The following is a 17,542-nucleotide window of genomic DNA, read 5'->3' as shown; positions in this document are numbered from 1 at the left end:
CTGTTTGCCGGTCATTGGAAGTTAAAAAGAACAAAATAGTACCTCAGTCACATCGGGAGAAGCGAATAGGCACTAATTAAGTTGAAATCAATTAGGGCTTGATCCCTGCTCCGCACAGAGCCAGGCATGCCTTGACGAATCACAAGGCTGTCAAGAAGAGTGCCACACAAACCAACAAATGGTGAGCAACAGGAGGGCTCCATGCCCTTTACTGAACACAACACTGTCTCGCATGCGAGACGCATGCACCAGCGCATGCACTGGCAGGTTTGACCCTAAAAAACGACCCATACACTGACCTTTCAGACCATCACGTCGGGCACTGCCTGACTGCCCTATAGGCCAGTCTGACCCTGATTAGAAATCGTGACTAAATATACATATTTACCTTGCATAGGCCTACATGTACGCATAAGACATGTACAACTTTCTTTGTGAACTGAACTTCGTTCTTTTATCGGGGAGTCAAAATGTATATGTCATTCAAACCATATCCCTACCTAAGTTAACGTGTGTCTATTTGCCACAAAACCTGAGCTTGACGATATTTGGACTTTACATTTAAAAACATACATTTAAACATGGGAAATCTACTGGTGCTGAACTTTATTTTGCTGTACATAAAATAGTTTCATTGGTCTAATTAAATAATATGTCTCATGTACTGAACCTGAAACAACATAAACATGGAAGGATGAGTATGCAAGCTGTTCGTGTTAACTGGGGGATTAGAACGTCTGCGACGTCACTTCTCTTCAGAAAAAATCTTCTGGTCAGTAAATATCTTCCAGGGGACTGAAGAAAATGTAGCATTGCATGAGGCAATTTTATCATATTTAGCGATTTTCTTTCACTCCACACTGAAATCCTAGGCAGACTGTCCATTTGATGAGTGCTCTTTCTTCAAAACATTTCTTGAAAGACTTTAGAGATTAGACGAGACACAGAAACTCCTTAAAAGGATAAATACACTACACTGTTGGCTTAATGCCTCTTGCGAATGGCCAGACAGGCAAAAACACCTGTCTTACACAATAAAAATATGCATTTAAACATCAAATTGCACGCTGATGATCCCTAGTACAAATACCGCTTCTTTGCAATACTCTAGTTCTATACACGTGAATCACGTGTTCAGACCCTTATCTGTGCGAATTACAGAATTCCATATAGGACACTCCCTGAAATGCATAGCATGCTTCAAAACGAATATGACACATATAAGAATGAATGTAATATGTGTTAAAAATTAATATGATACCAGGCATAAAGAATCTTACGTGTACCATAACAAATATGAAACATGGCAGAGCGAGTATGCTACTTAGTAATTAATATGAATCACACACTCTCTGAATTGAATAAGAGATATACAGAAATATAAATGTCATACTGAATTGAATATGGCACTCACTGTAAACAATATGGCAAGCACTGAAATGAATACAATATGCATCAAAAAGAATGGGATGGTTTTTTTTACATGGCTGACATATGCCAAAAGGAATATGATATAAGTTGAAATGACTATGAAAGATTGAAATGAACATTAGTTACAGCAGTGAATATGTTATATTATGAAAAGAATATATTGTACATTGAAAATAATATCACATACCTTGAAACAAACATTACACACATGTTGCAATGACTATGAATTGCAATGCAATGAACATTACAGAGATCGGAATGAATACGAGATATACAGAAATGAATATGATATGATTTAAAATGAATACCATTTGTGTTGAAATTAATGAGCCCCATTGAACTGAATTTGATATGCCTAAAAATGAATATGACTAACCCTGAGATTTCCATGACATTTGTCAAAATACATATGGCATTCATTGAAATTAATACAATACATATTTGTAGCAAACTGGGCTTTTGGAGATGCCTCCCCCCCAACTTTTTGCCCCCATTTGAACTGCTAGATGTTGGTTTTTGGACTCAGTTTGTGTACTGAGACCTGCTAACCAGGCCCTCTTACCAATGCTTTTTCCTTTAAAATGGTATGTCGAATTGCATAAGCCAATGGTTCCAAGGGCAAGGGTGGTAAAGGGGGTGCCATGGCTGCAGCACTGATTATGCCACCCTGTGTACCCCAAGTAAAAGAGAGACTGCAGTGCTGACATGTCAGCCTGCACAAGCATCCTGCTGCTCGAGTGAGACTCTGCCCACACCAGGTGCAGACAGAGTCCCTGTTACTGCCCATGGACAGGTCAGTCACCCCTAAGGCAGACCCCCTCTAGCCTATGGGCCAGGGTGCACTGTTCCATGAGGTAGGGCATATGTGCAGGAGCACAAATGCCCCTGTGCTGGCATTTAAACTGCAATGCTGGCCCAAGTAACCAGGGGTCCATTGGATAACATGGGCTGACATCTGACCACTGCTCAGATGTCCAACTCTGCAATGGCCCAACTGAATCCCGTTGTGTTTGATATCAAATTGTAGACGGGTCTCGGAGACCGCGTCTAACTTACCCCGAATTCGCCATTACTCGGCAGACTCCCTGGAGACGATGTTGCATTCCCCTGACAACGAGGGGACGCCTCGCCGGAACAGCTACGACGACTTCCGGGTTCCGGGAGCAATACAAAAGAAGGACAACGATCCGGGAAGGAGAGGAGACGCGACGGAGAAACAGTGCGAACAGGAGAGAACGCCAACCGAGAGAACAGAGTCACCGGCAGCCCCATCGAGGAAACAGGAGTTGGACCGCCAGAGGTGTACAGAACAGCGGGAAACGGCGAAAAGAGAGACGCCGGAGAGACGAGAGTGCCGCCACGACCTCGGAGGGTCGTGGCTTAACAAGGTACGGTCCCTCCTAGGGACAGGAGGGTTACGGGGAACCCCGGACACCGGGAAAGGCACGAGGGAGGCGTGAGGAAGTACGGGGAGGGTGAGTGAGACACAAGGGAAGGGGAAGGAAGGGAACCAGGCACTTTATGGACACCAGGAACCCTGAACCCCACCACTGACCACCCCCTCACGGACTCACCCTGCTTGCTGCCTTTTCCCCTCACGAGCACAATAAACAGCCCGGTTCCACAGAAGGACTTACCTGTTCCTTTCTTTTCCCTTCATGCCCGGAGTTCGAGGGAGACGCCCACATCCTTCCTAACCAGGACCGACCAGAGGGAGAAGAAACCTAAAGGAAAAGGGAAAGAAATTGAGAAGAGCAGAAAACCAAGGCTTACCAAATATATAAAAACATTGAATAAGAGAATGTCCTGTGAATAAAACAGAGAATAAAACTTCAAATATAAAAAGCAGATACCCCTTCTCTGACTCTACTTGATCCGCTCGTAACGCAGCCTAACACAGTGGTGTCAGAAGTGGGATTCAGTTCCCGGTGGGCTTACGAGCGTGGTTTATCATGAGTGAATCCCCATCCCTCGAGGATATGATTAAGCAACTTGCAGAAGGACAAAGACACCTACAGTTGGTGTGGGAAGCACACCAAAGAGAGGCCAAGGAAGACCGGGAGGCCTTACAATCGGCCTTAAAAAGTCAGGCTACAATCTTAGCCAGTAACCAACTAGTGCATGAGACCGCATTACAAAAGTTAACAGATACAATAGCGACCAGTAAGGTACATCCAAACATTCTCAGTTCGGTTCTACAAAAGTACCAAGAGGGGGAAGACCCGGACTCGTTCTTTACTAATTTTGAGAGGGTAGCCTCGTCTGCTCAATGGCCAGAGGACCGCTGGGGTCAGTATGTGGCACCCCTGCTTACTGGATTCCTACAGACCGCATACCAATCCGCCAACCCTGATGGGACCACCCCCTACAAAGATATAAAAAAAAGTATCCTGGGACGAGTCGGACATGATACGGAATATTATCGTTTAAAATTTAGAAAAATAAAATGGAGTACGAACGAGGACCCTCGCTCCTTCTACTTTCGGGTGAAAGACTTGGCCCTAAAATGGTTGGGACCCATAGGGACAACCCGGGAGGATGTCATTAAGACAATTACTTTAGAGCAGTACTTAGATTCCCTGCCCCCTAGTACTAAGAACTGGATACGACAACATCCAAAAGTGGACACGGAGGTTGCTATTGATTTGGCTTGTGCTTTCCATTGCTCCACAGAAATTAAGCCTTTGTCTCCGAGACCTTTCCAAAAACCTCCCATCCCTCCATCAAAACCAGTTCCCAGGTATATCCCAGAAGAAATACGGTTCCCTAAACCCGCTGAATATCACCCTATGCAGTCCCCACAATGTTTCCACTGTGGAGAGTGGGGCCATATTGCAAGAATGTGTCCAAGGAAAGCTGAAGGACCGGAACCCATGGAAATTGGGGTCACGCGACGTAGAGTCCTATGTACAGGGAAAGGGAATGAGAAATTTAGATACGCTGTCAACATAAATGGACAGGTCGTTTCGGCATTAATTGATTCAGGGTGCAGCCAATCTGTAATCCGAAAGGATCTAATCCCTTTTGATACCTCGGGTACTGACCGCTGGGTCTCCATCTGTTGTATACATGGAGACAAAGGAAGTTATCCCCTCACAATGGTTAAAATTGAATGGGGTCCCTTTCAGGATATGGTTTCGATAGGGGTGATGGATCGATTAATCGAGGACTGCATTATAGGACTGATTATACTTGATTCTATGACCTATTAGATCAAGTCCGCAGAACCGCTGTAACTCCCGAGTGGTGGACCGAGGCCCCCTTTTCCGATTCTACCATAGAAGTACCACCCCACCGAAAGAAACTCACACGACAGGAGAAAAGACTTGAGAGAAGACAGTATCAGGAAACCCGAAAGACGAAGGAAATTCCTAATCTAGTATCGGAAATTAGCAGCAGGCCCATCTCCTTCCAAACCAGCCAGAGAGAAGATCCTACCCTTTCCCACGCCTGGAACTCGGCCAAAACGGAGATCACCAATGAGGTGGGTCCTTATTTTCTTATCAAGAAAAACCTCCTATACCGAATAACTATAACTGTTAAGGGAGAAACCAAGCAACAGTTAGTAGTCCCTGAACCATTTCGAGCCCAAGTACTGTTTTTAGCCCATAATCAACCCGGGGGAGGTCATTATGGTCGGGAAAAAACAGAAGAATATCTAATGCGAAAATTCTATTGGCCCGGAGTGTATGCACAGATACGCAGATACTGTTCCCAATGTCCTAGATGCCAATTAACTGAACCAGGAATGCCCAGGAAAGCACCACTATACCCTTTACCCATTATTGATATCCCTTTTAAACGGGTGGGTATGGATCTTGTAGGACCCCTACTTCCCTCTTCCAAAGGACATACTTACATTTTAGTCATAGTTGACTACGCGACGAGATACCCCGAAGCCATACCCCTCTCCAGCATGACCACCAAAACAATAGCACAAGCCATGATAACAGTATTCTCCTGAATAGGTTTTCCCCAGGAAATACTGACAGATCAAGGTACACCCTTTATGTCAAAACTCATGAAACAGATATGTCAGATATTAGGGATCACCCAACTACGGGCCTCGGTCTATCACCCCCAGATAGACGGGCTGGTAGAACGATATAACCATACTATAAAGACACTGTTGAGGAAAACTGTGGATGAATCCGGTCGCAACTGGGATCAGAAACTTCCCTTGGTCCTATATGCCATACGAACCCACGAACAATCTTCCACGGGACACAGTCCCTTTGAATTAGTTTTCGGGAGACAGCCTCATTGTCTCCTAGATATGGCCGCTCAGACGTGGGAGGAAGAACAGGAAGAAGGGAAACCCCTGATTGACTATATCCACCAACTCAAAAGTCAGTTGCAGACCCTCTGGGAGGATGTCCATAGTCATTTAGTCACGGCTCAAAAACAACAAAAATCCTACTATGACAAGGGAAGCAAAATACGTTCTTTTCTCCCCAATGACCAGGTCCTCATCATGCGACCGACATCTGAACATAAACTGATTGCTAAATGGCAAGGACCTTATAGGGTTATTAGAACAGTCTCTCCTGTTACTTATCTATTAGAGATAAACACCGGCCCGCGGAAAACCCAAATTTACCATATAAATTTATTAAAACAATGGAGACCTTCAGAAGAGACTGAAGAGCAAACGAACGCCGGTTGTTTCGTCTCTTCTACCGAAGAACGGGAAATAGATCTATACCCTTTACGAACAACACATCCAGAAGAGAAACCCAGTATTAATAAAGAACTCACTGAAACTGAAAAAACCCAATTAAACACCCTAATCGAACAACATCCCCATTTCTTCTCAGAAATACCGGGAAGAACTTCATTGATACATCATCACATTAAAACACCTGTAGGACATGTAGTCCATCTTCGCCCTTATCGCATCCCTGAAGCACGAAAACCCATCATTGAAACCGAAGTCGAAACAATGTTAGCATTAGGGGTTATTGAACCCTCTAACAGCCCCTGGAATTCCCCAGACGGATCAATAAGATTTTGTATTGATTTTCGCAAACTTAATGAGATCTCCCTGTTCGACACCTACCCTATCCCCAGAGTGGATGACATCTTAGAGAAACTAGGGAAGGCTCGTTATTTATCAACCCTTGACTTAACCAAGGGACATTGGCAGATACCCCTCCACCCCGATGCCAAAGAAAAGACAGCCTTTTCAACCTCCTCCGGCCTTTATCAATTCACGGTTTTACCTTTTGGTCTTCACGGCGCTCCCGCAACTTTTCAGCGCCTGATGGATCAAATCTTAAAACCCTTCCAGACCTTTACCGCGGCCTACCTAGACGACATTGTCATCTTTAGTGAAACTTGGCAAGATCACTTATTGCATCTCCATTCAATCTTCTCCGCCTTAACGGAAGCCGGTCTAACTGCCAACCCTAAGAAATGTTTACTAGGTAACACTGAAGTCTCATATCTAGGTCATATCATAGGGAGTGGCACTTTACAACCGCAGAAAAGCAAGGTTGAGGCCATACTTCAAGCAGCTAAACCCAGGACGAAGAAAGACCTACGATCATTCCTAGGCTTAGTAGGATACTACCGCCGATTTATCCCCAATTATTCTACAGTTGCAGCCCCTCTGACTGATCTCCTGACCAAACAAAGACCCACGAAACTGACTCCATTTACCGACTCCCAACAGAGTAGTTTTGAAAGGCTTAAACAGTCCCTTACCACAGACCCGATATTAAAATGCCCTGATTTTTCAAACAGTTTTCACTTATATACTGATGCTTCGGACGTCGGTCTCGGAGCTGTACTCACTCAGCCAGATGGAGAGGGATTCGACCGCCCTGTGGTTTTTCTAAGTAGAAAACTGTTTCCGCGAGAGACCCATTACCCAACTATTGAAAAAGAATGTCTCGCCATCAAATGGGCGGTAGACTCCTTGCAATATTATCTTTTAGGCAGGTCCTTCGTTTTATTTACTGACCACGCTCCTCTCACATGGCTTGCTTCTCACAAAGACTCTAACTCCAGAATCTTGAGATGGTTCCTAGAACTCCAACCCTTTACGTTCCAGGTACGCCACATCCCTGGTTCCCTACAAGGTCCAGCCGACTACCTCTCCCGGTTTCCACCTTCCTCCTCCTCAGTCCTCGAGCAGTCCCGATCAAGGGTAGGGGATTGTAGACGGGTCTCGGAGACAGCGTCTAACTTACCCCGAATTCTCCATTACTCGGCAGACTCCCTGGAGACGATGTTGCGCTCCCCTGACAAAGAGGGGACGCCTCGCCGGAACAGCTACGACGACTTCCGGGTTCCGGGAGCAATACAAAAGAAGGACAACGATCCGGAAAGGAGAGGAGACGCGACGGAGAAACAGTGCGAACAGGAGAGAATGCCAACCGAGAGAACAGAGTCACCGGCAGCCCCATCGAGGAAACAGGAGTTGGACCGCCGGAGGTGTACAGAACAGCGGGAAAAGGCGAAAAGAGAGACGCCGGAGAGACGAGAGTGCCGCCACGACCTCGGAGGGTCGTGGCTTAACAAGGTACGGTCCCTCCTAGGGACAGGAGTGTTACGGGGAACCCCGGACACCGGGAAAGGCACGAGGGAGGCGGGAGGAAGTACGGGGAGGGTGAGTGAGACACAAGGGAAGGGGAAGGAAGGGAACCAGGCACTTTATGGACACCAGGAACCCTGAACCCCACCACTGACCACCCCCTCACGGACTCACCTGCTTGCTGCCTTTTCCCCTCACGAGCACAATAAACAGCCCGGTTCCACAGAAGGACTTACCTGTTCCTTTCTTTTCCCTTCATGCCCGGAGTTCGAGGGAGATGCCCACATCCTTCCTAACCAGGACCGACCAGAGGGAGAAGAAACCTAAAGGAAAAGGGAAAGAAATTGAGAAGAGCAGAAAACCAAGGCTTACCAAATATATAAAAACATTGAATAAGAGAATGTCCTGTGAATAAAACAGAGAATAAAACTTCAAATATAAAAAGCAGATACCCCTTCTCTGACTCTACTTGATCCGCTCGTAACGCAGCCTACCACACAAATACTGTGCTTTTTAATCCTCAACATGATGCCCATGTTTAGGATTAAAACGTAGATGCCCAGGTGGCACTCTTGGAGGGTGCCCACCGAGTTACCCAGTCCTGTACTGTTTTGGCCGGCTCTCCCGAGACGCTGCCACCACAGACAGAAGTCTGACCTCCTGCCGGTGGTGGTAGCATCTTGGCAGGATGTAAGACAAAGGGCCTGGGCAGGAAGGAGGTCACACTTCCTCCCTCTCAGGTTGGCTAGTGAGAAAAGCATCAGGGCGGTGAGCCTCAAAGGCTTCACCCACCTTTGATGTGCAGGTAGTTGTCCCCCCAGTGGAGGACAAAACCTTCCTGCTCTGCCTGGCCAGGCAGGCTGGAAATTGGATATGCAGGAGGCGTGCACCTCCATTAAAATAAGCCACACCTTTGAGGGTGGGCTAGGAGGTCTGCAAGGCCAAGGAAGGGTTCTGCCAACTTGGAAGACCCCTAGAATAGTGGGTTCTGGGTGGAAAGTGACATACTCCCCACAGTAAGTCATCACTGCTGGGGCAGACTAGCTGCAGAGACAGTAGCACTCTGGCAACTCTCCCTGACACCCTTAAATGCCCCCTAAACCAGGATTTAAGGGACTCCCCTGGTACCAGAACGTATATCTTACCTGGACAAGATGAAAGAAGCACAAAGAGACACCAGCACCGACAACAAGACCTGGACTCCAGCTCGAAGAAGAAGACACAGAGTGACCTGCGGAGACCAATACTGGAACCGTGTGCCTGCCGTGTGCTAGTGGTGAAAACTCATTGGTCCCGACCACAGGGACCCACGTGGACACCGTAAACCTAAAGATGACACCCAGAGTGGTGGCACCAGTCCCCTACAAATTGCAGGAGTAAAGAAGTGCTGAGGACGAAGAACTGTGACCTGACAGGCTCTGAGAGGCTGAGCCCAATGAAACTTGGTGTCCAGCATTTCAGGAGTGGGAGTGAGGCCCCTGCCAAATTTCAAACGTCTACTCCCCACCAAACACCCTACAACTGCCAGAAAGCTCACGCACCACCCTTGCAGGTGCCAAAGGTTGTTTATCACCTGCACGGAAACTGACAGCCATATGATGTTCACTGACTCCAGAGCACTCCCCTAGCATAGGGACCAACGTCACCAATGACCCCCCACTTCCTGTGGGTTTGCAGCCTGAAGGAAGTGACTTCAACTAGAGCAGCAAAGCAGCTTTGGCACAACCAGCCTGGTGATTGACAGCTAGGAGCTACCTCTGCACCCAGAGCCACCAGACGGGGTGGTGAAGATCAAAGAATCGAATCCTGGTCCTGGATCCCCAACGACCTCTACATCCGAAGGGTAGAGTGTGAGTCCACCCCCAAGCCCAGTTCTGCACAAAACGCACCAGCCACTGCAGACTGTTCAGCACCAAGGACAGCCAAATCACCTCTGCAACTGGACTCCCTGGGCAAGGTAACAAAAGTTTGACTGTTGACTCTTGGTCTAGGTCCCCGCAGCATCTTAAGTTTGCATGTGTTCACAGGAACTCACCCTAGAAGTGCCCGAGTGCACATTGCTATTTCTCCCATTGACTTCAATGGAAGCCCTTTAAATCTGCAAAGTGGTGTATTTTCCAAAGACTTAAAAATTCACTACTCCGATTGCACAAAAGCTACAAAGTTCATTTTTGTGTCTAAATTACGAATAAAATCTAATCTATTTTTCTAAATTGGTGTCAGATTTCAGTTGAGTTGTGTCATTTACTTATCGTCCATGTTGGTAATGTGAAATGCTTTACACATGTTCTTCTAAGTAGCCTTATTGCTATTTGCCACACTACCAGGACTGAGCTAGGGTTTGCTGAGAGTGAATAAGAGGACCACTACAGGGTATTGTGTTGGTATTCCATGGTAAGACTACCTCATCATACCATATAATACCTTCACCTTGCTACAATATCGAAATAGATATGACATAGGTCAGAATGGATTGGATATTATGCATGGTAAAATTAATGACAAGTGTTAATATGATTATGACATTGATTGAAACAAATATAACATCAACTGAAAGGAATGTGATATGTTAAAATGAATATGATGTACTAATATGAATATGAGCTTCATTGAAATTAATTTGATATCGATTTAAAATGAATATGAGTAAGGTTGAAATGAACATGATATTTATTAAAATGCATATGCCTTGCATTGAAAGTCGTATGATATCCATTGGAATGAATATTATATGTGTTGAAATGGATGGGCCTTTTGTTAAAATTAATATAAGAAGTTTTAATATGAAGGCAACATCCATCAAAAGGAACATGACACATGCTAATCTGAATATGAACTGCATTGATATGAATATAAGACCCATTTAAATTAATTCAACATACGTTAAAATACATATGACAAATTCTAAAATTACAATGTAACTTGTTAAAATGAATATGGCATGCTCTGAACTTAATATGATCCACATCTAAATCAATCTGATATGTATTGAAATAATTATAACATATGTTGAACTGTATATGATCCATGCTAAAATGAATATGTCAAGTGGTAATGTGAATATGACATCCACTGAAATTAATGACATTCATTGAAAGGACTATGACACATGTTAAAATGAATATGAACTACTTTTAAATGAGTATAAATCCTGTTTAAATTAATATGGACCACGAAAAGTTTTGAAATGAATTTGAAACTATGTAAGATAAATGTGGCATACATTGCAATGAACGAAGCACATACTGAAATGAGCATGAGCCTTGTTTAAATAACTAACGGCCAGATGTAGGAAGAATTGATTTTGCGACTCAGAAATTGCGAGTCGGTGCGACTCCCAATTTGCGAGTCACAAAATCATATGCAGAATGGTGTCCCAGACACCTTCTGCGAATCGCAAGGGGGTGGCAAAGACCCACCTCATTAATATTAATGAGGTGGGTCGCAATTTGCGACCCCCTTGCGATTCCCTGCACTCACAGGGATGGTGGCCTGCTGGAGACAGCAGACCTCCATGTCTGTGACTACTTTTTTAATAAAGCAGTTATTTTTTTGTATTGGAGCCCGTTTTCCTTAAAGGAAAATGAGTTGCAATACAAAAGGAAAAATGAAACCATTTGGTTTTGTTTTTTCAGAGTAGGCAGTGGTCCAGTGGACAACTGCCTGCTCTGAAGAAATATTTATGGTGACATTCACAAAGGGGAAGGGGTCCCCTGGGGACCCCTTCCCTTTTGCGAATGACTTAGCACCCACTTGACATGGGTGCTAACTGCAAATTGCTTTGCGACCGCGGTTCCGGTCACAAAGCAATTCTGCATCGCGGTGCGAATCGCAAATAGGAAGGGAACACCCCTTCCTATTTGCGAGTCGCATTCCCATTTTGTGAGTCCGTACCGACTCGCAAAATGGGAATGTGCATCGCAGTGTGTGTTTTGCATGGCGCAAACTGCGAATTTCGCAGTTTGCGCCATGCAAAACGCTTTGTACATCTGGCCCTATGACTCATGTTTTAATGAAAATGGCATGCACTGACGTTATGCTGATTTGCTTTAAAATTCATATTAGATATTGAAATTGATATCACATATTCTGAAAGTATATAAAAGAAGAAAACATCCTTTACCACAAACCCATCAACATGCATCCACTACCATGCAGGTAAGTAACACACAGGTAAGTATTTTGTACCATTACCACACAGTACTTCACCATGCAGGTAAGTCTTTTTTTTTAAAACATACTTTTTTAGGTGCCATTAGGAGTAAAGGGAGGTAAGGGTGATTTTAGGGTTTAAGAGTGGGTAAAGGTAAAGGGAGGTTAGGGTAATTTGGGTATTTAATGAACAGCACAGGTGTAGAGTGGAGTGTCCTGGCACGCAGCGGAATGGGGTACAGTGGAATACCATACAGGGGAGTGGCATTGATTTGAGCGCCACACAGTAGAATAACATAGAGTGGCGTTGTGTAGAGTGGAGTGGCGAACGGTGGAGTGGCATACAGTGGAGTACCTAACAATTTGTAAGTAGCACAGTAATTTCTAGGTATTACTATAGTACTGCATAAATGTTGTTTAAAAATTAGAAATGCTCAAAATTGTAAATACACTGTAGTACACTATATTTATGAAATATAGGCACTCATTGTGACCCTGGAGGTAAATCACGCTTACCGCCACTCTGACGGTCGCCAACTTACCGCGGCGGCGGCAGATATACGTTCACCATATTATGACACACACACACCAATCCGACAGAATTAAGCCACAGACACAAATCCACCAGACCAAAGGTCAGTGATAAACTGGCGGTATTAAAACCCACACTGTTACGTCAACAGAACAACGCCCACCACATTATGACCCACAAATCACCACAGCGGACATTCAACGGCGGTAAACCATTGGCGGTACATATCGCAGCGCTCACAATAGACACCAACAGGCAAAACAACACCACATTGGACAATTCAAACAACACACACCTGACACACATAGACACACCACACCCACACCACTATAAAACACACACACACATTACCCACAACCTCTTACGAATACAAATCATTGGCACGAGACTGACACCAAGACCACTGACACAACTACATACATACACCACATACACCCATACATCCCTGACGCATCCCACTTCACACACCCCAATACATTATCCAACACACCCTCACCAACACACATCACATAACACCCATGGCACCACAAAGGCACCCCCGTTTCACTGAAGAGGAGTTAAGGGTCATGGTGGAGGAAATGTCAGGGTAGAGCCACAGCTAATTGGAGCACAGGTGCAGCAGATAGCAATAGCCAGGAAGATGGAGCTATGACGGAGAATCAAAGACAGGGTCATCGCTGTGGGACAGCACCCCTGTACGGGGGAAGCTACATTCCATAGCAGCAAGACACCAGCTCGCGATCCAGAGGACTGGCGGTGGACCCCCAGCTCCTCCCCCACAACTCACAGCATGGGAGGAGCAAGTCTTGGCAATACTGCATCCGGAGGGCCTGTCCGGAGTTGGAGGAGGGATGGACTCTGGTAAGTCAACTCTCTACTATTATCTCCCCCCTACCTGCATGCCATCACATAACCCCACCCTCACTCCCATCACTCCACTACATCCCACACACTCCACCATCACATCTCTTCAATCCCAATGCCAAGCCCTGCATGCTGTACCAATGCATGGACACCCTCACAGTCCTGCATGAACACTCATCACTGGAGCATGCACAGCAAAGAGAACTAACAATCCCACCATACACCAACATACACAAGTAAAAGCTGGCAAGGCAACACCAACCATAGAGGGGAAGCCAGGGATGCACAGTATGTCATACATATTAATCATAACACATCATTTACATCCCCACAGGTATCCCTTCCAATGTCACCGGAGGGGAGGTGCCAACACTATCCAGTCCCCCAACTGAAGAGGCCCACAGTGATGACAGTAACTCTGGTCTTCAAGATCTGGATGATCTACCTTGCCCATCAGGGACCACTGGACAGCTGGTTACCCAAGCCCAGTCACAGACCACCACAGAGCCTCCCCCATCAGGAACCAACATCGCAACACCCACTCAGTGTCCCCAAACCTCTGACCCCAGAACACGTCAATCAGCAGTGTGCCCACCTGTACAGGGACCCCAGGCCACACCTCACACACAAGACAATCAGGGACCTGGGGTCAGTGACAGTGGGCACTCCGTTCAGGAGACAGAGGCACAGGCCAACAGGGACACTGGGAGGGCTGCTGTATGCCAGGGGGAGGCAGCACCAGGGAAACAACTTTCCAGGAGGCACTCTCCGAGATCCTGGGAGCATACCAACATTCCCAGTCCATGATGGGCCAGATCCTTGACAACATGCAGGAGAACAGGCGGCTGCAGGAGGGAGAGTTCCAGTTGATCAGGGTGGACTTGCAGGCCATCAACAACACCCTGATCTCCATAGCTGGGGTGAAGGCAAACATGGCCCACATTATGAGGGAGGCAGTGTCATACCAATGGGCCCCTGCCACTAGCCAGTCATTTGAACAGCCTTCCACTTCCACTGCCGCTAGTGGCCAGGAGGTCCCGCCACAGGACTCACAGGCCACCAGCACCACTCCCCCTGCAGAAGGTGAACCACCCGCAAACCTTCCCTGCGATCCAGACAGAAGCCAGAGACACTGGCCACGACCCCCACCAGGAAATGAGACTCTCCTGATTGTCCCCCTTGTGTCCCACTCAGTCACCCTGTCCACCTTGAACCGCCATTGTTCCCCTTCCTATGTCCCCTTGGACAATGCACCTGTGCTACAGACAGACTGGAACAATCCCCTGGACTGTCCTCCATCATCACACCATCCCATTGCACTTTCCCCTCTATATATTAGCACTAAAATAAACACCCTTTGATAAAAATCGATTTTGAATATGTCAGGTATTTCAAATATGTATTGATTGAAACAGGTACAACCATTGCAAACAAACTGTATATAGAGTGAGCATTGAATTAATGACCTGTAGCTGGCTGTTGTGATCACACCAGGAGTATTTGTCAAATCAACAATATCTGCAAAATGAATAGCCAGAGGGAACAGTAAGTGGGCATAGAAGTGAGAAATACCAGCATGCCAATGCCACAGAGAATACAACCAAAATCATTGAAATGTAAAGTTGCACTGTCTCACCTGTGTATCATTGGAAGTACTGACGGATTACAGATGTTCTGTTGTCCACATCCTCATCCTCCTCATCCTCACTGTCCACATGGTCCACTGCTGCCACAGGGGCATCTCCAGTCTCCTCCACCTGCAGAAAAGGGACATGGCGTCTGAGGGCCAGGCTGTGCAACATGCAGCATACCACCACTCTCTGGCAGACCTTCTTGGGTGAGTAGCACAGGGATCCACCTGTTAGATGGAGGCACCGGAACCTGGCCTTTAGGAGGCCAAAGGTCCTTTCAATTATCCTTCTGGTTCGCCCATGTGCCTCATTATAACATTCTTCTGCCCTTGTCCTGGCATTCCTCACAGGGGTCAGCAGCCACGATAGGTTTGGGTAACCAGAGTCACCTGCAAATATTGAGGGACAACATTTAGCCACACACTATCCCCATATGGCCAACACTATAGCCATACACCAACATGTACTGGGTGTGAACCAGGGCTCACCTATTAGCCACATCCTGTGCCTCTGTAGTTGGGCCATCACATTTGGGATGCTGCTATTCCTCAGGACAAAGGCATCATGCACCGAGCAGGATACTTAGCATTGACGTGGGAGATATACTGGTCCACCAAGCACACCATCTGCACATTCATAGAGTGGAAACTGTTACGATTCCTGAACACCTGTGCATTCTGGCAGGGGGAAGGGGAAATACAATATGTGTTACGTCAATTGCCCCAATTATATTGGGGATATGTCCCATTCCATAAATCTCTGCCTTCACAGTGGCCAAATCCTCAGGCTGGGGAATGCAATATAGCTGCATGTGTGTTTTATCAGGGCAGACAACACTCTTGTCAGCACGATTAAGAACATTGGCTGTGACATTCCTGCTGCAGAGCCCACTGTCACTTGGAAAGAGCCAGTTGCCAGGAAAAGGAGCACAGATAGAACCTGCACAAGAGGGGGGAATCCCAGTGGGCTGACGGATAGCAGATATGAGATCAGGTTCCAATTGGGCACACAGCTCTTTGATTCTGGCCCTGTCTAGTCTATAGGTAAGTATTATGTGCCTGTCCTCAAGTGTAGCAAAGTCCACCAGGGGTCTGTACACAGGGGTATGTCTCCATCTCCTATTCATCAGCAGCAGCAGGAATCTAAGGGAAAAAAGAGTAAGGACGCTGTCACAAACTGAACAATGGAGCCACAACAGTAGTCTGCAATCTGTAAACATGTTATGGGACAGTGTGAATTGTCAAGTATGTGCCTATCTATCCTGTCACACAGCATTATTCCATAGGCCTGCCCCCCTCCTGAAATGGCGTTTGCCTGTCCTGTGTGGAGGGACAGGAGGAAGTGAGGTAATGCCTCTGATGTTATGCGCCATGGTGGGAGGCGGTCGCGAACCGCCGTGCAATTCCTCATTCGTTAATATTGGGCCCTATGGGGTACAGTGGTCAATGGTGTCATACGCCGGCGGTGAAGGTATGCACTGCTGTGGACGTGACTGCCATTTTCCTGACCTTCCACAGGAGAGGATCGACACTGCATGTGCTGCTGTGACCTGTGTCTGGAACCTACCATGGCCCATGTGACCGGGGAAAGAGCACCAGCCTTCACTTCAGAGGAATTAGAGAGACTGGTGGATGGGGTCCTACCCCAGTATGGACCGCTATATGGGCCTCCAGACCAACAGGTGAGTACAATGTGGGCACTATGCATGTGGCATGAATGTATGGAGGTGTAGGTGAAGGCATTGTGTAAAGGGGAAGGGATGTCCTCTTGGCTGGGTACACGTTGAGTGCTGGGCTATGTGTGTGCCAATAGTGATGGAAACGGGTATGGTGGGTCATACGTGCTACAGGCTGGATTGTTTGTCTAATGTTGTTCTCCTGTCTGTATTGCCTCTGCAGGTCAGCGCCCATCAAAAGAAGGTAATATTGTGTGCCATCACCAAGGAGGTGTGGACACTGGGGGTCTATGGCAGGTGGAGCACCCACTGTCGCAAATGGTGGGAGGTCCTGAGATGCTGGGCATGGAAGACTGCAGAGGCCCAGCTGGGGATGGCCTCCCAACAAGGAAGGGGTGCCCGTCGAACCAACCTTGACCCCCCTGATGGCCTGCATACTGGTGGTGGCCTATCCAGAGCTGGATGGGTGCTTGAGGGCATCACAGCAGCCACAAAGGGGTGAGTACAGTAGCCATCATTGAAGGAAAAAGCTGGAGGGGTGGTATCCGGGTGGTGGGTGTGTGTCAGTGGGTGCCTCTAGGCCAGGCCAGACATAGCAGCATAGGTCCTCTGGTGGCTAGGGGTCTGAAGAGGAAATACTGCCTACCTAGCTTGTTAGCATCCACTAATGGTCTGGGCTTGGTGGGTCCCAGGTGTGCTGCAGTTGGCGGTGTGTGCTC

The sequence above is a fragment of the Pleurodeles waltl genome, chromosome 8 (genome assembly GCF_031143425.1).
Source record: "Pleurodeles waltl isolate 20211129_DDA chromosome 8, aPleWal1.hap1.20221129, whole genome shotgun sequence".
NCBI classification, from domain to species: domain Eukaryota; kingdom Metazoa; phylum Chordata; class Amphibia; order Caudata; family Salamandridae; genus Pleurodeles; species Pleurodeles waltl.
This window is presented reverse-complemented; position numbering follows the sequence as displayed.